The 27,400-nt window shown below is 48.1% G+C and overlaps 1 pseudogene; it reads left to right on the forward strand.

Moving 5' to 3' along the window:
- Positions 1-26,819, forward strand: part of LOC136590857 (zinc finger protein 665-like) — a 30,427-nt pseudogene extending 3,608 nt beyond the window's left edge.
- The last annotated feature ends 581 nt before the right edge of the window (positions 26,820-27,400 follow it).

Consider the following 27,400-nt stretch of genomic DNA (forward strand, 5'->3'; position numbering starts at 1 on the left):
GCGGACGCGACTTTATAAACTGACCAACCAGCACTCTGGTGTATAAGTCCCCTTCATTACACGATACGAGTCATCCTATAATAACCAGTCAGTGAGTCCCTGTACTTCATGTAAGATGTTCCTCCAGATGGGATTCTGCACTCAGTCCTCCTTGTCTTCCCTCAGGCTCCTCAGGTACAGCACTCACCTTTATAGTCGTCCTGAGACCACGATGGTCCTTCTCATCAATGACCCTCCGAGGATGGAGGACAGAAGCCACAAGGCTTCCAGGATATTAGAGCTCACCCTGGAGATCATCTCCTTGATAACCGGAGAGGTGAGAGTTTCACATGAGTCCCTCTTATCTCTATTACTACAGCAGGTGATGACTGGAAGGTGAAGGGTTCTTAGACTCCATGTAGTGATCAGTGTCTCTCCATACACAGGATTACACAGTAGTGAAGAAGTTGTCTGGTGAGTGTGTGGCCCCCCGTGTGTCAGGAGGACGGAGCCGGACTCCAAGCCCCATCACCGAGCCTCCACCTCACTCACTGATACTTGAGCAGAAGCTCCTAGAACTTACCACCAGGATGACCGAGCTGCTGACCGGAGAGGTGAGCGCTGCCGGGAATGTGGGGCATTATACAATAACGCCAAGGCAGGGTCCGGGTGATGACGGTATATCGTGTTGTCAGGTTCCTATAAGGTGTCAGGACGTCACTGTCTATTTCTCCATGGAGGAGTGGGAGTATGTAGAAGGACACAAGGATCTGTACAAGGACATCATGATGGAGGACCACCAGCCCCTCACATCACCAGGTAAGAGGAGACCTCCCTGATTATAGAGGAGACATCAGGTATGAGGGTCACCTAGCCTCCCCCATCATCTGATCATCACATATAGACAATGTATTCAGTCACTGTATATATTTCCTATAGATGGATGCAGTCAGAGAAATCCACCAGAGAGATGTCCCAGTCCTCCATATTCCCAAGACCCACCGGATCATCAGGTAGATGGAGCTGAGATTCCTGCAGATCCTCTATAGATGGATGGAAGCTTTATAGTAAACCTCTCAGCCGCAGTGCAGTATGTGCTCCATTATATCTTCATGTTGTTCCTCTATAGACGATGGTCCTTCTCATCAATGACCCTCCGAGGATGGAGAAGGACAGAAGCCACAAGGCTTCCAGGATATTAGAGCTCACCCTGGAGATCATCTCCTTGATAACCGGAGAGGTGAGAGTTTCACATGAGTCCCTCTTATCTCTATTACTACAGCAGGTGATGACTGGAAGGTGAAGGGTTCTTACCCTGCCGTTCACCATGATCCTGCTGCTCTCCTGATGTCCTGCCGGCAGCCTTTCTATCACAGTGCAGAAGCTTGCAAAGTTCCAGCTTCTGCCACTGCGTCGCCCACTGATTGGCCTGGCTGTGTCTAACCTCTGACGTGCTTGAAGAGTTGACGGCGAGTGTGCATGCGTCCCCCTTCCCGGTGCTCTTGTGCACTCACCGTTGACTCTCCGAGGACGTCAGAGGTTAGATGTGGCCAGGTCAGCATCAGGACGCAGAAGCCAATGGGATCTGACCCCTCATGCGACCGCTAAACAACAGAGGGAAGAAATCCAACGGGATTAGGTAAGTTGACTTTGTTTTTTGACTCTTCTTCCCACAGGTTGGGCTGTTCAGGGATGGGGGGGAGGAGAAGTGTTATTATTTTGCTGACAGGACCCCTTTAAGCCCCGCTCACACACGACCATCGGACACCAGATTAGATCTTTGTGTCTAAGGAACGTTTGTTTGTTCCTCTTGGCTTATTGTAAAATATAGTGGGAAATAACTTTCATTCTGAAAAAGCCTTTGCCTTCTGCGGCCCGGATGCCGATGGTTAGGAGCGTAGGATTTTGAATTTCGCATGTTTTAAGGACAAACGCTGGAGAAAAGAAATTGCATCCAATCAGGAGCCAAAGTCACCGCACAATACAGAGTGCGTCCATACAGGTCACAAGTAATGATAATGTCTGGTTCTCTCACTGATCCCTTCCTGGGGCTCACGGCTCATCCCAAGGAGGGGGACAGTAGGGTCACATTCCTGAAGTACCATCAGTATGGCTGGGAGGTCATTGGAGACTCCAAGATGGCTGCTTTCCTTATGGGTCTTCAAGGTGCTTTCACAGAGTTTCCTTGCTATCTTTGTCTTCGGGATAGCAGAGCCCGAACTGAACCCGACCATCGACGAGACCGGCCGGAACGGATCGACTTCACTGTCAGATGAAGCAACATCAAGTGGGAACCCCTAGTAGATCCTAAGATGATTCTGATGCCACCTCTTCACATACAACTCGGGCTTATGGAACAGTTTGTCACGGCTCTAGATAAGGAATCCACAGCGATGAAACCTCTACTAAACGTCTTCCCGAAGCCGACTGAGGCCAAGGTGAAAGCTGGCATCTTAGTAGGACCACGAATCAAGAGGATCGTAGAATGGCCGACATTTCCTGAGATGCTCACAGAAGTACAGACAGCGGCTTGGGACAGTTTTGTTGCCGCGGTTCTTGGGAAATCACAAAGTCATTTCTTTTCTCACTGTGTTTGACCTTGAATCATTCGAAATTCACAATCCTACGTTCCTAACTATTGGTGTCCGGACCGCAGAAGAAGACTTATTTTTTTTTAATGAAAGTTATTTTCCATTATATTTTACAACAAGCGAACAGGAATAAATAAACGTTTCTTAGACACAAAAATCGCATTGCCTAATTATTGCTCAAAATTCGTTCAAGCATTGGCTTTTGGGCGATAATCATTGTGTGTAAATCCTACCATTGTTCACTCTTCAACTGAGCTTAAAATGCATCCTTCATCTGCAGAAGAGATAATACAGACAGCATGCTGTGTTCTGCACAGAAGCATCTGATTACATTGTATTCAGCTGACAACCCATGAGAGAATAAAGGAGCTAATTGCAGAGCTCAGACCACCTGCTGTGATCCGCAAGCAGCTACTGAAGGCTCATTTACATGCAAATGAAGCAAATAAAGTGCTAATGGACATTAGTGCCCATTAGCACATTATGCAAATGATCTCTAGAACTGTCAATGTTTCAATTGTTTGAGGGATTGTCTTTGCATGTAAATGGACCTTTAGACTCCATGTAGTGATCAGTGTCTCTCCATACACAGGATTATACAGCAGTGAAGAAGTCGTCTGGTCAGTGTGTGGGCCCCCATGTGTCAGGAGGGTGGAGCCGGACCCCAAGCCCCATCACCAAGCCTCCACCTCACTCACTGATACATGAGCAGAAGCTCCTAGAACTTACCACCAGGATGACCGAGCTGCTGACCGGAGAGGTGAGCGCTGCCAGGAATGTGGGACATTATACAATAACGCCAAGGGAGGGTCTGGGTGATGACCGTATATTGTGTTGTCAGGTTCCTATAAGGTGTCAGGACATCACTGTCTATTTCTCTATGGAGGAGTGGGAATATGTAGAAGGACACAGGGATCTGTACAAGGACGCCATGATGGAGGACCACCGGCCCCTCACATCACCGGGTAAGAGGAGACCTTCCTGATTATAGAGGAGACATCAGCTATGAGGGTCACCTAGACTCCCCCATCATCTGATCATCACATATAGACAATGTATTCAGTCACTGTATATATTTCCTATAGATGGATGCAGTCAGAGAAATCCACCAGAGAGATGTCCCAGTCCTCCATATTCCCAAGACCCACCGGATCATCAGGTAGATGGAGCTGAGATTCCTGCAGATCCTCTATAGATGGATGGAAGCTTTATAGTAAACCTCTCGGCCGCAGTGACGTGTACGCTCTATATGATGATATTGGTGGCTGTGGTAGGTAGCGGCTACAAATGGCTTCTGGTTACATAATAGATTGTGTTCTCCTTCCGGCTGTTCGGACATCCACTGGTAATTGATAGTCCGTGTGGATAAATGTATAGTCCTGCAGTGTAGATGTAACTCACAGACTAACAGCACAATGCCAGTCAGCTGCTTCTAAGGCTGACAGAATCCTGTCATGTATTTGAGGAGTCATTGACTCCCGAGTTATGGCCATAATCTTACTGCTGTACAGATCATTAGTGCCGCCTCATCTAGAATATACAGTTCTGGGCTCCAGAGTCGTCTAAGGGCGGACATGATTATACTATAATACTAGAAGTCCGGTGAGCGGCTTTCTACAGTAAAGTCACCACAGAAGACAAGAGCGACTGCTGCCTGGCCGGAGGAGAGAAGGTTCCATCTCCAGCGGTGATAAAAGGCTTCTTTACTGTAAAAGATGTGAGGATGAATAATGTAAGAACCGGTGATGATGACCGGCTGCCCACTTCATGATGGACTCCCATCATTTCATGCCGGACAATAACAAACATTCTGGTGACGTGTAAAACACTTGGATGACTGCTGATCCCGTCTGATTGAGGAGATCCTTCTTCTTTTAGGGCAGATTGGTTTATGGCTTCTGGGGGGTTCTGACCTTCTCCTGGATAGAAGATAATCTTGGGGTCTTCTTTCCTATGTTCTAAACATGATATCTTTGCAGGAAAGTTGTGGTGGAACGCGGAGTGGACTCGGAGCGCCCCCATCAGTGACTGGTAAGAGCCTTTCATAAATCCTGTGCATTACAGACTGAGTTACCTTAGAACGCTCTACCTGCTATCCAATGGCAGAGATGTAAACGGCGTAGATACCGGCTGGTCTTCTCTGATCTCCTCGTCCAGTGAGTTGGATCAGGTCGTCTCCACATGTTGTACAATAAGGCTGGAGGAATAGTATTTGATCTCTTCTCCATTTCAGGGATCCTTCACGCTGGCGGCTGTATGTCGGGTGTATATACGTGTATCTCAGGTGTATATATGTGTATATATGCCACAGCCTGGAATACCATAGGCCGTGTGGGAGAGAGTTCAGCTCTGCTAAACTCCATCCCCCTCTCTGCCCCTTGCTGGCGGACAGCAAGGGGAGGGAGTGGGAGCTTAGCAGAGCTAGTCCCTCCCGCCTCAGCCTATGGGAGCTGCCGGTGAGGGGAGGGGGAGGGACTTGAGCAATGTGAGCCGCTGCTAAGCTCCCTCCCCCTTCTCTTTTCTAATGGTTCTTATAGGCTTTTATAGCAGTCTATGCGAACGGACGGTGTATTCCAGAAAAAGATGGATGCAGACCTCTCCCTTCTGGCCAGGCGTAAAATCTTTTTTGGCCGGTTGATTTTACGCACCAGAAATCCGCCCATCTGAACAAATACATTGGATCCATTGCATCAGATGGTCACAATTTTCGGCCAGCGTTTTATTGCAGCAAAATTGCCGTGATAAAGCGCTTGTGTGAAGGCCGGGCTGGAGATCTGCTGACGGGGCGTTTCTTTATTAACCCCTTGACGACCAGCCCATAGTGTTTTTATGTCCTCCCGCAGTGGGCTTTATTCTCTGAGGACGTAAAAACATGTGTCCTGCAGAGAATAAAGCCCCTCAGGCTGTGGACGTGACAGCTCCATGGTGTCGGTGTCCGCAGATAGCCGACAGCATGGAGCTGTCATCCCGGGCTGTTCGGACCCCCCCCCCCCGCCCCCCGGCATTGCGATCGGCGCTATCCAATGGATAGCGCCGATTGCAAAAAAGTAAATAAAACTGCAAAAAAAGTTACATATTCAGCTGCCCTGATGGATCAGATCCATTGGAGCAGCTGAAATTACTCACTGAGGTCCGCCGCACGACACCCCGATGCTCCGGGCGCCGCAGCCGTCCTTCTGCGCATGCGCGCCAGGCGGCATTACGTCAGCCGCATGTGCAGAAGGCCCGGCGGCGCGGGAGACTTAAAATCTCCTGGCTCCCGGCTCCTGTAGGTAGCCGGGAGGCAGGAGATGTCAGCGGGGACCGCGATCGTCGTTATCCAATGGATAACGACGATCGCGGAAAAGTGAAAAAAAGTGTAAAAAAAGAAAAGTTTCACCTCCCCTCATGGATCGGATCCATGAGGGGAGGTGAAAATACTCACCTCAGGTCCGCCGATGTCCTCCGGCCGGTGTTGGGACCCCCGCTGATTTCTGCACATGCGCCGATGTGGCGCACATGCGCAGAAGGCCGGCGAGCCCGGCAAATTCAAAATCTCCCTGCACCCGGCTGTCACAGATAGCCGAGTGCAGGGAGATATGACTGGGGACCGCTGTATGCGGTTTCCAGTCATATGATCACCGTTATCCATCGGATAGCGGTGATCATATAAAGTAAAAAAAAACAAAAAAAAGTTAAAAGTTAAAAAAAAGTTTAAAAAGTTAAAGTTTCACCTTCCCTTACGGATCGTATCCGTAAGGGGGATGAAATTACGTACCCAAGGTCCCGGATTTGTTCCCTGATGGGATGTTGATCTGCGGACCTTACCCCAGCTTCGGTGCATGCGCCCGTCAGCATGATGGCGGACACATGCGCAAAAGTGAAATATTGCCCAAGAAATGTAAAATCTCCCTGCTGCTGGCTACAAAAGGTAGCCAAGAGCCTGGAGATGTCACGGGGAGTCGCGGTATGCGGTTACTGGTCACATGATCGCCTTTATCCAATGCATAATGGCGATCACGTAAAAGTTCTTAAAAAAGTGGCAGTTTCATTTCCCCTCACCGATGCGATCAGTGGGGGGAGATGAAACATCTTCTCGGAGGCTTCCGCATTTGAATCCAGATGCGATTATCCTCCATGGACCCTTCTGGCTGCTGCGCATGCGCCCGCCGGCAAAATGCCAGACATATTCGCAGGAGCCGGGGAGCCCAGGAAATTTTAAATCTCCTTGCTCCCAGCGACCAACGGTCGCTGAGTGCTTGGAGCAGTGACCGGCGGCCTCGTTGAGCGGTCCCTAGTCACTTGATAAAGTAGCGATCTAACATTAGGCCGGTCACACAAGACCGGAGAGGAATTACGGGTTCTGCATGCGCTTGATCAGCGGTAATCCACGGATCAGTCGCATGCATTGGATTACACAATTCTCCCCAATTAGTGGGTCGGAATTACGGAATCCACTCGCAGAAACAGAACACGGCATGCTATATTTTACCACGGATATCCGCGACCTAGAGCCCATTGTGCTCTATGACCGCAGATATACTCGCAGCCCATGTGCAAATACATTGTGTACGGGCTCCGGGTACCCGGGTCATCTCTAAGCGACGGCGCGGGAAATGCAAACAAAAAAAAGTACTGCGCATGACCGCCTGTGTGAGTAGGCAGTTATGCGCAGTACATTAGGCGGCCGTACGCAGGGTCACAGCCGGGCTCACAGATGAGATCCGCTGCGGGCCTCCGCAAGCTGATTCTGCATCCGGCCGTGTGAGCCCGGCGTTATTCAGACCGCTACCTGTAATACGTAATTTACAAGAAGCCCCGGGAACACTCGCCTTCATGCAGTTCCAGGAGCAGCTTGTTGAGCGCCTTCTCTGTGAGACCGCTGCACCGCAGCAAGATTACAAAGCCTCACAGAGCGCCACTTTTTACACCCCATCCCTGCCGCTGAGGTCATGAAATACCCCCCAAAATACATGAGAGGAGGGGGAATACCCGGTTTTCTTGCCCCATGTGCCCAACCCAACCAGCCTCCGTAATTACCCCTGTCTTCGGACATAAAATGCAGTTTATATTATTACTAGAGATGAGCGAACACCAAAATGTTCGGGTGTTCGTTATTCGGAACGAACTTCCCGCGATGCTCGAGGGTTCGTTTCGAACAACGAACCCCATTGAAGTCAATGGGCGACCCGAGCATTTTTGTATTTCGCCGATGCTCGCTAAGGTTTTCATGTGTGAAAATCTGGGCAATTCAAGAAAGTGATGGGAACGACACAGCAACGGATAGGGCAGGCGAGGGGCTACATGTTGGGCTGCATCTCAAGTTCACAGGTCCCACTATTAAGCCACAATACCGGCAAGAGTGGGCCCCCCCCCCCTCCCAACAACTTTTACTTCTGAAAAGCCCTCATTAGCATGGCATACCTTAGCTAAGCACCACACTACCTCCAACAAAGCACAATCACTGCCTGCATGACACTCCGCTGCCACTTCTCCTGGGTTACATGCTGACCAACCGCCCCCCCTCCCCCCCACAGCGCACACCAAAGTGTCCCTGGGCAGCCTTCAGCTGCCCTCATGCCACACCACCCTCATGTCTATTTAGAAGTGCGTCTGCCATGAGGAGGAACCGCAGGCACACACTGCAGAGGTTGGCACGGCTAGGCAGCGACCCTCTTTAAAAGGGGCGGGGCGATAGCCCACAATGCTGTACAGAAGCAATGAGAAATAGAATCCTGTGCCACCGCCATCAGGAGCTGCGCACGTGGGCATAGCAATGGGGAACCTATGTGCCACACACTATTCATTCTGTCAAGGTGTCTGCATGCCCCAGTTAGACCGGGCTTTTTAATTCATAGACACAGGCAGGTACAACTCCCTATTGTGAAGTCCCTGTGGACCCACAGCATGGGTGGGTGCCAGGAAGCCACCGGCGGTACATAGAAATATCCCATTGCATTGCCCAACACAGCTGAGGTAGTAATGTCGTGCGTAATACAGGTGGGCTTCGGCCCACACTGCATGGCCCAGTCAGACGGGTTCTTTAGAAGTGTACAGATGTATTAAAAACTCCGTGTGCATCTACAGCATGGGTGGCTCCCTGGAACCCACCGGCGGTACACAAAAATATCCCATTGCATTGCCCAACACAGCTGAGGTAACGTCAGCTGTAATGCAGGTGGGCTAAAAATTCATTTGATTACACTGTAGGCGAGGGCCCCAAAAATTGCTGTATCAACAGTACTAATGTACATCCAAAAAATTGGCCATGGCCAGCCAAGAGGGCAGGTGAAACCCATTAATCGCTTTGGTTAATGTGGCTTAAGTGGTAACTAGGCCTGGAGGCAGCCCAGTGTAACGAAAAATTGGTTCAAGTTAAAGTTCCAATGCTTTTAAGCTAATTGAAACTTATAAAAATTGTTCAGAAAAATTATTTGAGTGAGCCTTGTGGCCCTAAGAAAAATTGCCCGTTCAGCGTGATTACGTGAGGTTTCAGGAGGAGGAGCAGGAGGAGGAGGAGGAGGAATATTAGACACAGATTGATGAAGCAGAAATGTCCCCGTTTTGGATGGTGATAGAGAACGATGCTTCCATCCGCGGGTGCAGCCTACGTATTGCTTAGGTATCGCTGCTGTCCGCTGGTGGAGAAGAGAAGTCTGGGGAAATCCAGCCTTTGTTCATCTTGATGAGTGTAAGCCTGTCGGCACTGTCGGTTGACAGGCGGGTACGCTTATCCGTGATGATTCCCCCAGCCGCACTAAACACCCTCTTCGACAAGACGCTAGCCGCAGGACAAGCAAGCACCTCCAGGGCATACAGCGCTAGTTCAGGCCACGTGTCCAGCTTCGACACCCAGTAGTTGTAGGGGGCAGAGGCGTCACGGAGGACGGTCGTGCGATCGGCTACGTACTCCCTCACCATCCTTTTACAGTGCTCCCGCCGACTCAGCCGTGACTGGGGAGCGGTGACACAGTCTTGGTGGGGAGCCATAAAGCTGGCCAGGCCCTTAAAGACTGTTGCACTGCCTGGGATGTACATGCTGCTCGATCTACGCACATCCCCTGCTACCTTGCCCTCGGTACTGCGCCTTCTGCCACTAGCGCTGTCGGCTGGGAATTTTACCATCAGTTTGTCCGCCAGGGTCCTGTGGTATAGCAACACTCTCGAACCCCTTTCCTCTTCGGGAATGAGAGTGGAAAGGCTCTCCTTATACCGTGGATCGAGCAGTGTGTACACCCAGTAATCCGTCGTGGCCAGAATGCGTGCAACGCGAGGGTCACGAGAAAGGCATCCTAACATGAAGTCAGCCATGTGTGCCAGGGTACCTGTACGCAACACATGGCTGTCTTCACTAGGAAGATCACTTTCAGGATCCTTCTCCTCCTCCTCCTCCACAGGCCATACACGCTGAAAGGATGACAGGCAATCAGCCGGTGTACCGTCAGCAGCGGGCCAAGCTGTCTCTTCCCCCTCCTCCTCATCCTCCTCATGCTCCTCCTCCTCCTCCTGTACGCGCTGAGAAATAGACAGGAGGGTGCCCTGACTATCCAGCGGCATACTGTCTTCCCCCGCCCCCGTTTCCGAGCGCAAAGCAGCTGCCTTTATGGTTTGCAGGGAATTTTCTCAAGAGGCATAGCAGAGGAATGGTGACGCTAATGATTGTAGCATCGCCGCTCACCACCTGGGTAGACTCCTCAAAATTACCAAGGACATGGCAGATGTCTGCCAACCAGGCCCACTCTTCTGAAAGGAATTGAGGAGGCTGACTCCCACTGCGCCGCCCATGTTGGAGTTGGTATTCCACTATAGCTCTACGCTGCTCATAGAGCCTGGCCAACATGTGGAGCGTAGAGTTCCACCGTGTGGGCACGTCGCACAGCAGTCGGTGCACTGGCAGCTTAAAGTGATGTTGCAGGGTGGCAGCGTCCGTGTGGGACTTGCGAAAATGTGCGCAGAGCCGGCGCACCTTTACGAGCAGGTCTGACAAGCGTGGGTAGCTTTTCAGAAAGCGCTGAACCACCAAATTAAAGACGTGGGCCAGGCATGGCACGTGCGTGAGGCTGCCGAGCTGCAGAGCCGCCACCAGGTTACGGCCGTTGTCACACACGACCATGCCCGGTTGGAGGCTCAGCGGCGCAAGCCAGCGGTCGGTCTGCTGTGTCAGACCCTGCAGCAGTTCGTGGGCCGTGTGCCTCTTATCGCCTAAGCTGAGTAGTTTCAGCACGGCCTGCTGACGCTTGCCCACCGCTGTGCTGCCACACCGCGCGACACCGACTGCTGGCGACATGCTGCTGCTAACACATCTTGATTGCGAGACAGAGGAGGAGGAGGTGGGTGCTTTAGTGGAGGAAGCATACACCTCCGCAGATACCACCACAGAGCTGGGGCCCGCAATTCTGTGGGTGGGTAGGACGTGAGCGGTCCCAGGCTCTGACTCTGTCCCAGCCTCCACTAAATTCACCCAATGCGCCGTCAGGGAGATATAGTGGCCCGGCCCGCCTGTGCTTGTCCACGTGTCCGTAGTTAAGTGGACCGTGGCAGTAACCGCGTTGGTGAGGGCGCGTACAATGTTGCGGGAGACGTGGTCGTGCAGGGCTGGGACGGCACATCGGGAAAAGTAGTGGCGACTGGGAACCGAGTAGCGCGGGGCCGCCGCCTCCATGATACTTTTGAAGGACTCAGTTTCCACAACCCTATACGGCAGCATCTCAAGGCTGATGAATTTTGCTATGCGGACGGTTAACGTTTGAGCGTGCGGGTGCGTGGCGGCGTACTTGCGCTTGCGCTCCAACAGTTGCGCAAGCGACGGCTGGACGGTGCGCTGAGCTACACTGCTGGATGGGGCCGAAGACAGCGGAGGTGAGGGTGTGGGTGCAGGCCAGGAGACGGTAGTGCCTGTGTCTTGAGAGGGGGGTTGGATCTCAGTGGCAGGTTGGGGCACAGGGGGAGAGGCAGGGGTGCAAACCGGAGGCGCTGAACGGCCTTCGTCCCACCTTGCGGGGTGCTTGGCCATCATATGTCTGCGCATGGTGGTGGTGGTGAGGCTGTTGGTGTTGGCTCCCCGGCTGAGCTTTGCGCGACAAAGGTTGCACACCACTGTTCGTCGGTCGTCAGGCGTCTCTGTGAAAAACTGCCAGACCTTAGAGCACCTCGGCCTCTGCAGGGTGGCATGGCGCGAGGGGGCGCTTTGGGAAACACTTGGTGGATTATTCGGTCTGGCCCTGCCTCTACCCCTGGACACCGCACTGCCTCTTGCAACCTGCCCTGCTGCTGCCCTTGACTTGATTATTTTTAGGAAGTCAAATTTTTTCCCGTATAAGTGGGCAATGGGGCCTGGAATTTATTCAGTTCTGCCCTGAAATCCAGCGGGCATTCCCTCAATTATGGGCCTAGCCATGTGTCCTGTAAGTAGATTAGGGCCACAATGGGTATGTTTCTGAACACGGGACAAACGGGGGGATCCATTTTGGGGTGAACATCTTCATTCCTATGTAAACTGTACAAAAAAAATGTTTTTAAATTGACAAAATTGCCAAAAAAATGAAAATCGTAATTTTTTCCTTTTGTTTTGCTTAGATTCATTCAAATACTGTGGGGTCAAAATACGCAGTCCACCCCTAGATGAATTTGTTAAGGGGTCTAGTTTTCAAAATGGGGCCATTTGTGGGGGTTCTTTATCGTTTTGGCTGCTCAATGGCTCTACAAGTGGGCAATGGGGACTGGAATTTATTCCGTTGTACCCTGAAATCCAATGAGTGCTCCTTCCATTATAGGCCTAGCTATGTGTCCTTTAAGTAGATTAGGGCCACAATGGGTATGTTTCTGAACACGGGACAAACGGGGGTATCCATTTTGGGGTGAAAGTCATCATTCCTATGTACACTGTACAAAAAAAAACTGTTTTTAAATTGACACAATTGCCAAAAAAATGAAAATCATAATTCTTTCCTTCTGCTTGGCTTAGATTTATTCAAAAACTGTTAAGTCAAAAAAGTCATCGTACCCCTAGAAAAATTCCTTAAGGGGTCTACTTTTCAAAATGGTCACTTGTGGGGTTTCTTCATCGTTTTGGTCACTCAATGGCTCTACAAGTGGGCAATAGGGCCTAAATCTCCTTTAAGCAAAATTTCTGTTCCGAAAGCCACCGGTTGCTCCTTTCATTTTGGGCCCCATTGTGCATCCAGACGTGATACTAGGGCCACAATGGGTATGTTTCTGAGCACGGGACAAACAGGGGTATCCATTCTGGGGTGCAAATCCTAATTTTCATGTGTACTATAGAAAAAAGTCCTGTCTTTAAAATGACATATTTGCAAAAATATGAAATTTTAGTTTTTCTCTTCTAAATTGCATTAATTCCTGAAAAAAAAACTGTGGGGTTAAAATACTCATGACACCCCTCAGTGAATACGTTAAGGGGTGTAGTTTTTAAAATGGGGTCACTTGTGGGGGTATCTATCATTCTGACACCCATGAGCCTTTCCAATCTTGGCTTGGTGTAGGAAAACAAAGTGTTCTTCAAAATGCTGAGAAGTAATTTTAAATTTGTACGTCTCCTAAATGGTTAAAAAAAAAACGAAAGTTTTTCCAATGTGCGCCCAAAATAAAGTAAACGGATGGAAATATAAATCTTAGCAAAAATTTCTATATTATGTTTGCACATATTTGAGATTTTGCAGTTGGAAATGTGAAAAAATGACGATTTTTTTTTCAAAATTTTCCCAATTTTGGCACTTTTAATAAATAAACACAAATTCTATCGGTCTTTTTTTTCCGCCTAGATGAAATACAACATGTGGCGAAAAAACATTGTCAGAATCGCTTGGCTATGCAAAACCTTTCTGGTGTTTTTCCATGCTAAAGTGACACATGTCAGATTTGCAAAATTTGGCCTGGTCATTAAGGCGCAAACAGGCTTGGTCACTAAGGGGTTAATGGGATAACTGATAGGAAGTCCAGAAAAATGTCCTCCTGCTCATTATTAGCACTACTAGTAATAATTCCTTTAGTGCCGCAACATTTCATCATCTTCCATAATATTCCCGGGTACAATGTGACACAAAATGGGTAAAAACCGCCGTACAGATACAATTACAATCACTAAAGAGACTTTCCTATATCATCTTCTCGCCGGCCGATATACGGTGTCCCTCTCTACACGGGGAGGAGGCTGGAAGAGCCAGGAGCAGTGCACTCAGCCCCCGCCCCCTCTCCACCCCCTTTCTGCCCCTCTGCACAATTAGCAATGATAGGGGGCAGGGGCGGAGCTAAGTTATGTGATTTAGCTCCGCCACCGTCCAGCCCCCACTTATTGCAAATAGTGCCGAGGGGCGGAGAGGAGAGGGGGCGGGAGCTGAGTACACTGCTCTTGGCTCTTCCACCCTCCTCCTCCTGCAGAGAAGGACGCAGTATATCGGCCGGTGTGAACACGTGGCTGATATACGGTTGTCAGAATGAGCCCTTAGGCTTAGGTTCTCAATCTGTGGAATGTGTCTCCCATGTAGCCGACCATATTAGATGTTGATGAGATTGGGTAGGATGGTAGAGGGCATAAAGGAACTTACAGATGTAACATTGTGGCCCTCAGTGATAAGCGATATTCACGCATCAGGGTTACATTCATGAGAAAATTTATGATTACAAGGTCAACAAAACATTCATGACTTTATGGTGGAACTTTTTTTTATTTTAGGCATGTAGTGAAACTCGCAGAGCACACTGTGTATAACATTTTTTTTTTCTTTTTTTACAATAAAATATAACATTATTAATGCAAGGTCTGCCACTTGTGTCTGCCGCCCTCCTGTGGTTCAGGGCAGCTGCAAGCATCGCTCTGTGTATGGCTCCTATATGTCTGTTTTCATCCAGCACTGAGAGGGTTAACCAGTTCTCTGGCTCTCCGCTCACCTGTGGGGTTAATAGGCATTACTCCTCTATTTAAGCTGGGTTGTGGCACTTCCTCTTTGCCTGAGAATTGATGTGTGTTAGGTTCTGACACTCACCTTTCCCAGGTCGCCTACTTCTGTGTGCTCCATCTGATCTGTGTCTTGTAGGTCTCCTTCAGCCTCCCTCTGTAGGCTTCTTGTATATCTTTCTGTGTGTTTAGTTTTCTGTCAGTTCCCATTTCTGTTTTATGGTTTGCCCCTGTCCTTCCCTGAATCTGTGTGTTCCTCTGTCTGCTGCCAGTCCCTGCATTCAGTACCCCATCAGGGATAGTCAGACCCGAGGTTCCAGTGTGGGTGCCGCCCTTATCGGGGCGACTGCCTTGCTTGTAGGTAGGGGTCTTTCCATCCCCTTTGTAGCCAAGGGTCAGTCTCTCATTATCTGGTAGCAGTCCCTCTTACGGTAGGAGTCAGCTGCCAGCCACACCAGGATAGGTCTAGGCCAGGCTGGCTGGTTGGTCGGTCCAGTGGGTCCACACTCCTAATCTCTAACACCTAATTTCATTGTCACGTGATGTGAACTTGGGTCCCTTTAATTGGCAACTGTAAAAAGTGAAGTAAACAAGATATAATAGACCAATCGCCCATTCTAGATGGCAGACACCTCTGGGTTCTGTAAGAAATAAAGGTTATGTAAACCCTCATATCCAAGTATGTTAATGTTTGAATAGAAGCAAAAAAAGACGACAGGGTCCATCAGGTCGGCCTGTATGTTAATTACATTTTATTCTTCTCTTAGGACAGATCTATGCTTATGCCAGGCAGATTGGATTAATTTATTTTTGATTTGCCAACCACATCTGCTAGAAGTTTGTTCCCAGCCTCTACTACTCCTTCAGTAAAATATATTTCCTGACACTGCTTCTGATTTTTTTCCCCCTTGTTTCAGTATTTACGAGAATAAGGGGGCACAATCGTAGCTTCCTAATAAAAACACTCCTTATGTATAGTTGTGACATATAGAAAGGTTTCTAACATGTTCCCCTTCTCTCCACCTGTAACCTATTTAAAGGTTTTCCCTTCTCTCCTCATGTAATATATAATATAGTGAGGTGACAGGGGACATGAAGGAAACCTTTATATATGTTACAGAAGGAGAGAAGGGAGAGGAGGACATGATGGAAACCTTTATATATGTTACAGGAGGAGAGAAGGGAGAGGAGGACATGATGGAAACCTTTATATATGTTACAGGAGGAGAGAAGGGAGAGGAGGACATGATGGAAACCTTTATATATGTTACAGGAGGACAGAAGGGAGAGGGGGACATGATGGCAACCTTTATATATGTTACAAGAGGAGAGACGGGCGAGGAGGACATGATGGAAACCTTTATATATGTTACAGAAGGGGAGAAGGGAGAGGAGGACATGATGGAAACCTTTATATATGGTATAGGAGGAGAGAAGGAAGAGGAGGACATGATGGAAACCTTTATATATGTTACAGAAGGGGAGAAGGGAGAGGAGGACATGATGGAAACCTTTATATATGTTACAGGAGGAGTGAAGGGAGAGGGGGACATGATGGAAACCTCTATATATCTTACAGAAGGAGAAAAGGGAGAGGAGGACATGATGGAAACCTTTATATATATTACAGGAGAGAAGGGAGAGGAGGACATGATGGAAACCTTTATACATGTTACTGGAGGAGTGAAGGGAGAGGAGGACATGATGGAAACCTTTATACATGTTACTGGAGGAGTGAAGGGAGAGGGGGACATGATGGAAACCTTTATATATGTTACAGGAGGAGTGAAGGGAGAGGAGGACATGATGGAAACCTTTATACATGTTACTGGAGGAGTGAAGGGAGAGGAGGACATGATGGAAACCTTTATATATGTTATAGGAGGAGAGAAGGGAGAGGGGGACATGATGGAAACCTTTATATATGTTACAGGAAGAGAGAGAAGAGAGAAGGGAGAGGGGGACATGATGGAAACCTTTATATATGTTACAGGAAGAGAGAGAAGAGAGAAGGGAGAGGAGGACATGATGGAAACCTTTATATATGTTACAGGAAGAGAGAGAAGGGAGAGGAGGACATGATGGAAACCTTTATATATATTATAGGAGGAGAGAAGGGAGAGGAGGGACATGATGGAAACCTTTATATATGTTACTGGAGGAGAGAAGGGAGAGGAGGACATGATGGAAACCTTTATATATGTTACAGGAGAAGAGAAGGGAGAGGAGGACATGATGGAAACCTTTATACATGTTACAGGAGAAGTGAAGGGAGAGGAGGACATGATGGAAAACTTTATATATGTCACAGTGCTGGCCATATGAATCTATAATATCTATAATTGTATCAAATGGTTTGTTTTTGGTGTGAAACTTAGTCTTTTAGTCATACGATCAGTTTGTTGTTGAGATAAAACACCCGGAGTTAATAATGTTATTACACCCTTCCTGTTCCGGTATCTTCTTGCTCTTTTTCCTTCTCTGTTTTTCTTTTAAACTTATTTCTGTTGTTTTCTCTCCTCTGTACAATGTCAGGCCTTGGGCTATACCCGCCTGAGGACTCCTGTTCGCTGTATACCCCTCAGTATCAGCAGTTTACAGCTCACTCTATTGAGCACTTTGTCTCCTTTTATTTTTCATCTGTAGATCTTTTCCTCACACTCGCCCCGATCTTTCTCGTTACTCGCCCCGATCTTTCTCGTTACTCGCCCCGATCTTTCTCGTTACTCGCCCCGATCTTTCTCGTTACTCGCCCCGATCTTTCTCGTTACTCGCCCCGATCTTTCTCGTTACTCGCCCCGAGGCCTCCCTCCCCTATTTCTAGTAGATTTTCTTTTATTTTTCATTCCTGTCACACTCCTCAGTTTTTCCTTTCCTGATGATTCTGCCTCCACTTCTCTGGTCTTGGTATTAATTCCCCCCCTTTCCCTTCTCCGTCTTGTACTATTGTCCCATTCTTCCCGGATTTATCTGAATATTCGGTGGTCGGCGTCTCTTCCCTTCTCAGGCCCGGTGGTATCCTAGATGGTTCATCATATGTTTGAGACTCTTCCTGTCCCTCCATATCTTTAATTCTTGTTGTTTCCTGTTTGCCGCCCTCCTGTGCCTGGCATTCAGATGGTTAAACACTTGTGTTAATTGGTTAAAGCGTTCTTCGGTTTCTATATCCATATTCAGATGTTTTTCTGAGCTGCGGGCTTTAAAGGCACCAAATATCCGTTCTAACCAAAGACATCCGGATTAACGGTGCTGATTCAGCAGGATGATGTAAGATCTGCTTCGTGCTTCACGCCGGACGTCTGATGAGCTCGACTGGATGCGCTGCGTGCGTCTACAAGGGAGCAGTAGCTGACCTGGTCCTGCGGCTCAGCATGATCGTCCTTGTAGCAGCGCCTCTCCCTCCTCCGGCTCCACCGCCCAGTTGTTGCCGGACTGCTCCAAAGAGCTGGAGATCTCTGTAAAAAGCGCTTGCTTTATCATGTCCGGCCATAAAAACAGGGTTTCAATTCAATAGAGAACGCGTTTCGACCCTTGCGCCGGTGCTTGTTCCCCTTATCAGCATATCTCCACCGTTCCATTTAAAAACATGTGATTCTAGCAATTAAAACCAAACTCCTGTTTATTAACCCCCGCATTACTGTTCAGTAATACGAGCTGCTTTTCCATTTGACAGACATTTTTATCTACAGATTTTTGGAGCCCCGATGGCGTGCGAATTCTCCCCAACGGTCACAAATTTGGTGGTAAGCTGGTGGGAAAGTGAATTCATGTTCTCTAACACAAATCCCTTCCTTGGCCGCCTGGGGTGATATGCCAGATTTATAGACTATAGTATATAGAGTCATTTCCTGCAGCACTCCCTTTATGCAGATCTTGCAGAGGTAACAGTATAGCAGTCCATGCACAGCCACCAGCGGCCGGACCATGGACCGCGGTCCATCCGATGTCCACCAAGTCACAGAACAGCGTGGCAGCATCAAAGGGGTTTAAAAGAATACATTCCTTTTATGGCTCCATGCCTGTCCTGGTATGAACATGGAGCCCTAAAAGGAATGTATTCTTTTAAACCCCTTTGATGCTGCCACGATATTTTGTGTTTTTTTTAGGTTTATAGACGATGGGATAATAATTTGGGATAATGGTGAAAAAATGGAAAATGTTAGAAAAATGTGAGAGTTCTATTAATAATAACTCTTTGACTCTCCGTTCCACTTGTTCCTGTTATGACACAGAAGGGCCGCTCTCAGATCTTATGCTTTATAGGTAATTATGGAACACGTGAAGGTGAGACCAATTTATACAGAAGATCGATGGCAGGATATCCCATCCATCCTGCCCGCGGTAGTCATCCAGTACAGACTGTAAATACAGCCGCGTAGGAGGATTAGGAGGAGCGAAAAGAGCGTGCGCCAAGGAAAAGGTAGATGAAGAAACTCAGGGGACCGCCGGTGCGAGACGGTCAGAAGAGGTTGTATTAGATAGAGTAGAAGAAAGAACAAGGGAAGACGTTTTAGGGAATCGTGTTGCATCAAGGTTACAGGGAGAACGTAGGAATTAAAGGAAAAAAGAATAATATTTTGAACATCATTTAACCCCTTGAATGGCACGCCCGGAAATTTTCCTGGACGAGCTCCACTGCCGATAGTGATATAGCCCGGAAGATTTCCGGGCTATGTATCACTATGGGAGCTGCAGAGCACAATGCCACAAGCTGTGACAGTGTGCTCTGCCTGCACAGACCCACAGAGAACTAAGCAAGGGCTTTGAAAAAACAGCAGAAGATATTGCCGATCTGCCGGCAATCTCCTGCTTCTAAGTCTCCTGCTTTGTTTACAGGTTGCCATAGAGACCATCGGCTTGTCAGAAGCAAGCCGATGGTCTCTGTGGCAGGGAGAGCTTGGTGCTTGGCTATGAGAGGACAGCTAGGTACTAGCTCTTACAGCAGAGATCAGAGAAAACCTCCGATCTCTGCTGTGTTAACCCTTTACATGCTGCAGTCTATGTGACTGCAGCATGTAAAGGGCTGTCACCATCGGACCCCCGGAATGTGATCAGTGGGTCCTGATGGGTCCCTGTGGAAGTCCCCTAAAGGGACAAAAAAAAAAACAAAAGTAAAAAAATTATTAAAAAAAATAATAAAAACACTTGTCTCCCTTTACTTTGTAAAAAATCAAAAATAAAATTACACATGTGGTGTCCGTGTGCGTCATAATGACCCAGAGAAGGAAGTTAATACATTATTTAACCCCTTAATGACATGGCCCCTTTTTTTCTTTTTTCCCCATTTCTTTTTTTCCTCCCCCCTGTTTAAAAAATCGCAACTTGTCCCGCAAAAAACAAGCCCTCATATGGCCGTGTCAATGGAAAAATGAAAACGTTATGGCTCTTGAGACGCAACTGCAAAATTAGTTGAAATTCAATGATTAGACCATTTTAGAAAACCTGCCCTGGTGGGCACGACAGGGTGGTAGGAAACCCGCCACTCAAGGGGTTAATAATAATTTCTACAGGATTAAAAAAACAGTTTTTTATGGATCTGCCAATCTTGAGACAGTCTGTGTAATTCTTGATCAAGCCATTTTATATGTAATATATTGGCAGATATGGGTCTCCTGGGTTGTTTCCACAGGGGTGACACACAAGGCTTTATTCCATGCGGTGATACACGCCGCAGTAGGGGCCGTTTAGCAGTGAAAAAAGAAAAGTTCAGGAACAGCGAAGAAACGAGAGAATTTAACATAAATAAGTGTATTAATTGTAACTCCGATAATGTCACATATATTATAGAGGGTACAGCTTGTAGTATACAATATCTAGGGGGTACGCATGTCAGAACACGTGGAATATAGGAAATCGCAATGCCTGCAGTTCAGGCGCCGCGAGGCATCTCCGTGATGACCTGCGGGAGGCGTCTCCATGATGGGCCTGCGGGAGGCGTCTCCGTGATGACCTGCGGGAGGCGTCTCCATGATGGGCCTGCGGGAGGCGTCTCCGTGATGACCTGCGGGAGGCGTCTCCATGATGGGCCTGCGGGAGGCGTCTCCGTGATGACCTGCGGGAGGCGTCTCCATGATGGGCCTGCGGGAGGCGTCTCCGTGATGTGCCCGCGGGAGGCGTCTCCGTGATGACCTGCGGGAGGCGTCTCCATGATGGGCCTGCGGGAGGCGTCTCCATGATGTGCCCGCGGGAGGCGTCTCCGTGATGACCTGCGGGAGGCGTCTCCATGATGGGCCTGCGGGAGGCGTCTCCGTGATGACCTGCGGGAGGCGTCTCCATGATGGGCCTGCGGGAGGCGTCTCCGTGATGACCTGCGGGAGGCGTCTCCATGATGGGCCTGCGGGAGGCGTCTCCGTGATGTGCCCGCGGGAGGCGTCTCCGTGATGACCTGCGGGAGGCGTCTCCATGATGGGCCCGCGGGAGGCGTCTCCGTGATGACCTGCGGGAGGCGTCTCCGTGATGGGCCTGCGGGAGGCGTCTCCGTGATGACCTGCGGGAGGCGTCTCCGTGATGACCTGCGGGAGGCGTCTCCGTGATGACCTGCGGGAGGCGTCTCCGTGATGACCTGCGGGAGGCGTCTCCGTGATGACCTGCGGGAGGCGTCTCCGTGATGGGCCTGCGGGAGGCGTCTCCGTGATGGGCCTGCGGGAGGCGTCTCCGTGATGACCTGCGGGAGGCGTCTCCGTGATGACCTGCGGGAGGCGTCTCCGTGATGGGCCTGCGGGAGGCGTCTCCGTGATGGGCCTGCGGGAGGCGTCTCCGGGATGGGCCTGCGGGAGGCGTCTCCGGGATGGGCCTGCGGGAGGCGTCTCCGGGATGGGCCTGCGGGAGGCGTCTCCGGGATGGGCCTGCGGGAGGCGTCTCCGGGATGGGCCTGCGGGAGGCGTCTCCGGGATGGGCCTGCGGGAGGCGTCTCCGGGATGGGCCTGCGGGAGGCGTCTCCGGGATGGGCCTGCGGGAGGCGTCTCCGGGATGGGCCTGCGGGAGGCGTCTCCGGGATGGGCCTGCGGGAGGCGTCTCCGGGATGGGCCTGCGGGAGGCGTCTCCGGGATGGGCCTGCGGGAGGCGTCTCCGGGATGGGCCTGCGGGAGGCGTCTCCGGGATGACCTGCGGGAGGCGTCTCCGGGATGACCTGCGGGAGGCGTCTTCGTGATGGGCTTGCGGGAGGCGTCTTCGTGATGGGCTTGCGGGAGGCGTCTTCGTGATGGGCTTGCGGGAGGCATTTCTGTGAGGGCCTGCGGGAGGCGTCTCCGGGATGGGCCTGCGGGAGGCATCTCCGTGATGACCTGCGGGAGGCGTCTCCGTGATGGGCCTGCGGGAGGCGTCAGGACAATCTCTTGTTTTGGCATAGAAAACATTAAATCAGTCAAAAGATCGTACTGAAAAGAGAAGCACATTGGAGACTAACAGTGATAACGGGACGCCACACGGTATGAACGGTAAGACGGACTGTATGTCTATTGATTAATTAGAAGTAGGTGATTATAATATTACTTTTATAATTTTTTTAAAAATACATAAAAAAATTATAAAGAAGAAAATGTAAATATGACAAATAATAAATTGACAATATACAATAAATTACATAAATCTGTTCTTTGTTATACAGTATATAAGAGTTGGTGAACAGCCAGTTAGGGTATTTCAAATAAAACTAGTAATTATGAGGACATTATAGACCCAGCGTTTCTCGTGGCACATCACACTCACAGCAGCTTGATTACCACAAAAGGCAAACACAGCTTGGCTCCTCCCACAGCAGTGACATCACCACAGGTCCTTCAGCCCACCGAATCTCTGTGGCGGAGGAAGGTCAGTGTGTTCTGTCAGGACTGCTGTTGTGTAGGAAATTATAGTACCAGTGTTTCTGGTGGTACAGTGTGCCACACAGCTCTGCTACACCCCACACATCACACACACAGCTCTGCTACATGGTACATGCACACACACAGCTCTGCTACACCCCACACATCACACACAGCTCTGTTACATGGTACATGCGCACACACACAGCTCTACTACACCCCACACATCACACACACAGCTGTGCTACATGGTACATGCACACACACAGCTCTACTACACCCCACACATCACACAGCTCTGTTACATGGTACATGCGCACACACACAGTTCTACTACACCCCACACATCACACAGCTCTGTTACATGGTACATGCGCACACACACAGTTCTACTACACCCCACACATCACACACACAGCTGTGCTACATGGTACTACATAGTACATGCACACACACAGCTCTACTACACCCCACACATCACACACAGCTATGGTACATGCACACACACAGCTCTACTACACCCCACACATCACACACACAGCTGTGCTACATGGTACATGCGCACACACAGCTCTGCTACACCCCACACATCACACACAGAGCTCTGCTTTGTGGTACATGCACATACACAGCTCTACTACACCCCACACATCACACACAGAGCTCTGCTACGTGTTACATGCACACACACAGCTCTACTACACCCCACACATCACACACAGAGCTCTTCTACGTGGTACATGCACACACAGCTCTACTACACCCCACACATCACACACACACACACACAGCTTGGCTCCTCCCACAGTAGTGACATTACTACAGATCCTTCAGCCCACTGGATCTCTGTGTTGGTGATCGGTTGTTGTCTTCTGTGAGGACCTCTGAGTTGTGTCTGAGATATCAGCTTAAAGGGGTTGTCCCGCGAAAGCAAGTGGGGTTATACACTTCTGTATGGCCATATTAATGCACTTTGTAATGTACATTGTGCATTAATTATGAGCCATACAGAAGTTATTTACTTACCTGTTCCGTTGCTGGCGTCCTCGTCTCCATGGTGCCGTCTAATTTTCAGCGTCTAATCGCCCGATTAGACGCGCTTGCGCAGTCCGGTCTTCTTTCTTCTGAATGGGGCCGCTCGTGCCGGAGAGCGGCTCCTCGTAGCTCCGCCCCGTCACGTGTGCCGATTCCAGCCAATCAGGAGGCTGGAATCGGCAATGGACCGCACAGAAGACCTGCGGTCCACCGAGGGTGAAGATCCCGGCGGCCATCTTCGCAAGGTAAGTAAGAAGTCACCGGAGCGCGGGGATTCAGGTAAGCACTATCCGTTTTTTTTTTTTTTAACCGCTGCATCGGGTTTGTCTCGCGCCGAACGGGGGGGCTATTGAAAAAAAAATAACCCGTTTCGGCGCGGGACAACCCCTTTAATTGTATTCTCAGTGTGTTATTTTTGCCCTCCTCTTCCAAGAGCCCTAACTGTGTTGTTCTTCTGTCAGTCAGACTCTGTGTTTTATATATGTTGTAGGACCTTTAATGGCGTCACGAGGGGGTGGAGTGATAATGTTACCAGGGGTGGAGCCTCAGAAGCACTCACTCACATACTACAGACAAGTGGTCGTTAGTAGTTTGATAGCGTGATGGTATTTGTGGTTGAAGAAATGCGTTTTTTTTCTCTGTAGTGGGGACAGAGAGTAAGAAGAAGCTCGGTATTATTGAATAGTAATGCGGGGGTTAATTAACAGGAGTTTGGTTTCAATTGCTAGAATCACGTTTTTAAATGGAACGGTGGAGATATGCTGATGAGAGGAACAAGAACCAGGTCAAGGTTCGAAACGCGTTCTCCATTGAATTGGAATCCTTTATATGGCACGGGCATAATAAAGCAAGAACTTTTTGCAGAGAACTCCAGCTCCTCATTTTTGGAATATTTGCCTTTTGAAACAGTACGGCAACGACTGGGAAGGAAAAGTGCTGCTGCAGGGAGGATAATGCCGAGACGTAGGACGAGGGGAGCTACTTTTTTCTAATAAAGTAAACCGCTACTTGTGATGTGGTGACGGTATTCGGTGCAGGTCTCACTGATTAAATGGATGTTTCATATAGAACTTATAAAATATCAGTCACTTTCAATGTTTTTTTCTTTCTCCAGGTGAAGACAGCAGGAGCTCCCAGGAACATCTCCTGTTATCTCCATACTATGATGTAGAAGATAGTCAATCACAGATCAACACAAAAACAACAGGACGTAGACTGGAGAAAACGGTCACATGTTCTGAACGGGGGAAACCTTCAGATGAAAAAGCTAATCTATTCAGCCCAAAAAAAATTCACAAAAGCAAAAGACAATTTTCGTCTTCGCAATGTGAAAAACGTTTTGTTAGCAAATCAAAGCTTGAGGGGCAGCAGGTAATTCACACACAGAAGCCATTTTCATGCGTAGAATGTGGGCAGGGTTTTACCCAGAAATCATCTCTTGGAAAACATCAAAAATTACACACAGGAGAGAAGCCATTTTCATGTCCTGAATGTGGGAAATGTTTTGCCCTGAAATCATATTTAAAGGAACATCACAGAATTCACACAGGAGAGAAGCCATTTTCATGTACTGAATGTGGAAAATGTTTTACATGTAAACTTTATTTCAAGAAACATCAGAGAATTCACACAGGAGAGAAGCCATATACGTGCCCAGAGTGTGGGAAATGTTTTACCCAGAAATCATATTTAAAGGAACATCAGAGAATTCACACAGGAGAGAAGCCATTTTCATGTTCTGAATGTGGGAAATGTTATACCCAGAGATCATATTTAAAGGACCATCAGAGACTTCACACAGGAGAGAAACCATTTTCATGTCCTGAATGTGGGAAATGTTTTACACAGAAACCACGTCTTGTGGAACATCAGAAAATTCACACAGGAAAAAAGCCCTTTTCCTGTCTTGATTGTGGGAAATCTTTTACATGTAAACTTTACTTCAAGAAACATCAGAGAATTCACACAGGACAGAAGCCATATACATGCCCAGAATGTGGGAAATGTTTTACATCTAAGCAACATTTCGAAACGCATCAATGTATTCACACAGGACAGAATCCATTTTTATGCCTAGAATGTGGGAAATGTTTTGCATCTAAACAGTACTTTAAGATACATCAGAGAATTCACACAGGAGAGAAGACGTATTCATGCCTAGAATGTGGGAAATGCTTTGCTTTTAAACAGCATTTCAATATACATCAGAGAACTCACACAGGGGAGAAACCATTTCCATGTCCTGAATGTGGGAAATGTTTTGCCCAGAAACCACATCTTGCTTCACATCAGAGAATTCACACAGGAGAGAAAACATATTCATGCCTAGAATGTGGTAAATGCTTTGCTTTTAAACAGCGTTTCATCATACATCAGAGAACTCACACAGGGGAGAAACCATTTCCATGTCCTGAATGTGGGAAATGTTTTGCCCAGAAACCACATCTTGCTTCACATCAGAGAACTCACACAGGGGAGAAACCATTTCCATGTCGTGAATGTGGGAAATGTTTTGTCCAGAAACCACATCTTGCTTCACATCAGAGAATTCACACAGGAGAGAAGTAATATTCATGCCTAGAATGTGGAAAATGCTTTGCTTTTAAACAGCGTTTCATCATACATCAGAGAACTCACACAGGGGAGAAACCATTTTCATGTTCTGACTGCGGAAAATGTTTTACCCAAAAATCTAATCTAATCAGGAGAGAAGGACTTTTCATGTCTGAAATGAGGAAAATTGTTTCACCTCTAAATAGTATTTCAAGACACATCAAAACTGTCTGCAGAAACTGTTATACTGAATAATCTGTTTAGGAGTTGCAGTAATTGAAGAAGTGAAAATTGGCACTTTCCTTTTATTTTACTTTGTATGTTTATCTGGCAAGATAACTCCTGATTTATCTGCTCAATCTACTTGCCGCTGAACTTTATACATGACTGTAATGTTGTAATTCTTGATTGATATATTTTGGAACATCATAAAACCAATAAATATTTTCTTAAACAAAAAAGGATTTGGGAGGTCAAAAACAAAAGCAAAGTCAGAGATGCTATTGGATGCTTACAAGATTAAAATGGTGAATTGGTTAAGATGATGTTGAGAAGGCTGAACTATTAAATTCCTATTTTGTATCTGTTTTCTCTCAGAAAGTAAATGGAACATCAGCTGATCTTCCCTGTGCTACTGGGGGAATAAAAGAATGCAGGCTATCTGTAAGCAGAGATATGGTGAGGGAACACTTAGCTAGCTTACATGAATTCAAGTCTCAAAGTCCAGATGAATTACAGCCTAGGATACTAAAGGAAGCAGCAGAGGTTGCTGAATCCCTCACTAGAATCTTTGAAAATTCACGGAGAACAGGAGAAGTCCCAGAAGATTGGAGAAGGGCAAATGTTGTCCCTATCTTCAAAAAAGGTGGATCCAGGAAACTATAGGCATGTGAGCCTGACCTCTATACCGTGAAAGATCTTTGAACAGATTATTAAACAGCATGTATGCAAGTACTTGGATGAGAATGGAGTAATTACCCAGACAGAGCCAGCATGGGTTTGTAACAAACAAGTCATACCAGACAAATCTTTCCTTCTATGACAGAATCAATGCGGTGGATATAGTATATCTTGACTTTAGTAAAGCATTTGACAAAGTATCTCATACCAGACTTATTGAAAAAATGAAAAATGCAAAAATCTGGGATTGACAAGGCAACTGTAAGGTGGATTGACAACTGGCTGAGTGATCGTACTCAGAGCGGTCATAAATGGCTGCACATCCAAGTGAAAGAATGTATCAAGTGGGTACCACAAGGCTCTGTCCTGGGCCCAGTGTTAATCAATATTTTTAAAAATGGTCTGGAAAAAGGAATTGATGGTAAACAGATCAAATTTGCAGACTACACAAAGCTAGGAGGGATAGCTAACACTAGGGAAGAGAGAGAGAGTATTGAAAAGGATCTAGAAAAGCTTGCACAGTGGGCAGCGACTAACAGAATGCTATTTAACAAGGAGAAATACAAAGTCCTACATCTGGGCAAGAAAAATGAAGAAACCACATACAGAATGGGAGGATTTGGGCTAAGCAGCAGCACATGTGAAAA

Source organism: Eleutherodactylus coqui, chromosome 1, assembly GCF_035609145.1.
Source record: "Eleutherodactylus coqui strain aEleCoq1 chromosome 1, aEleCoq1.hap1, whole genome shotgun sequence".
Classification (NCBI taxonomy): Eukaryota; Metazoa; Chordata; class Amphibia; order Anura; family Eleutherodactylidae; genus Eleutherodactylus; species Eleutherodactylus coqui.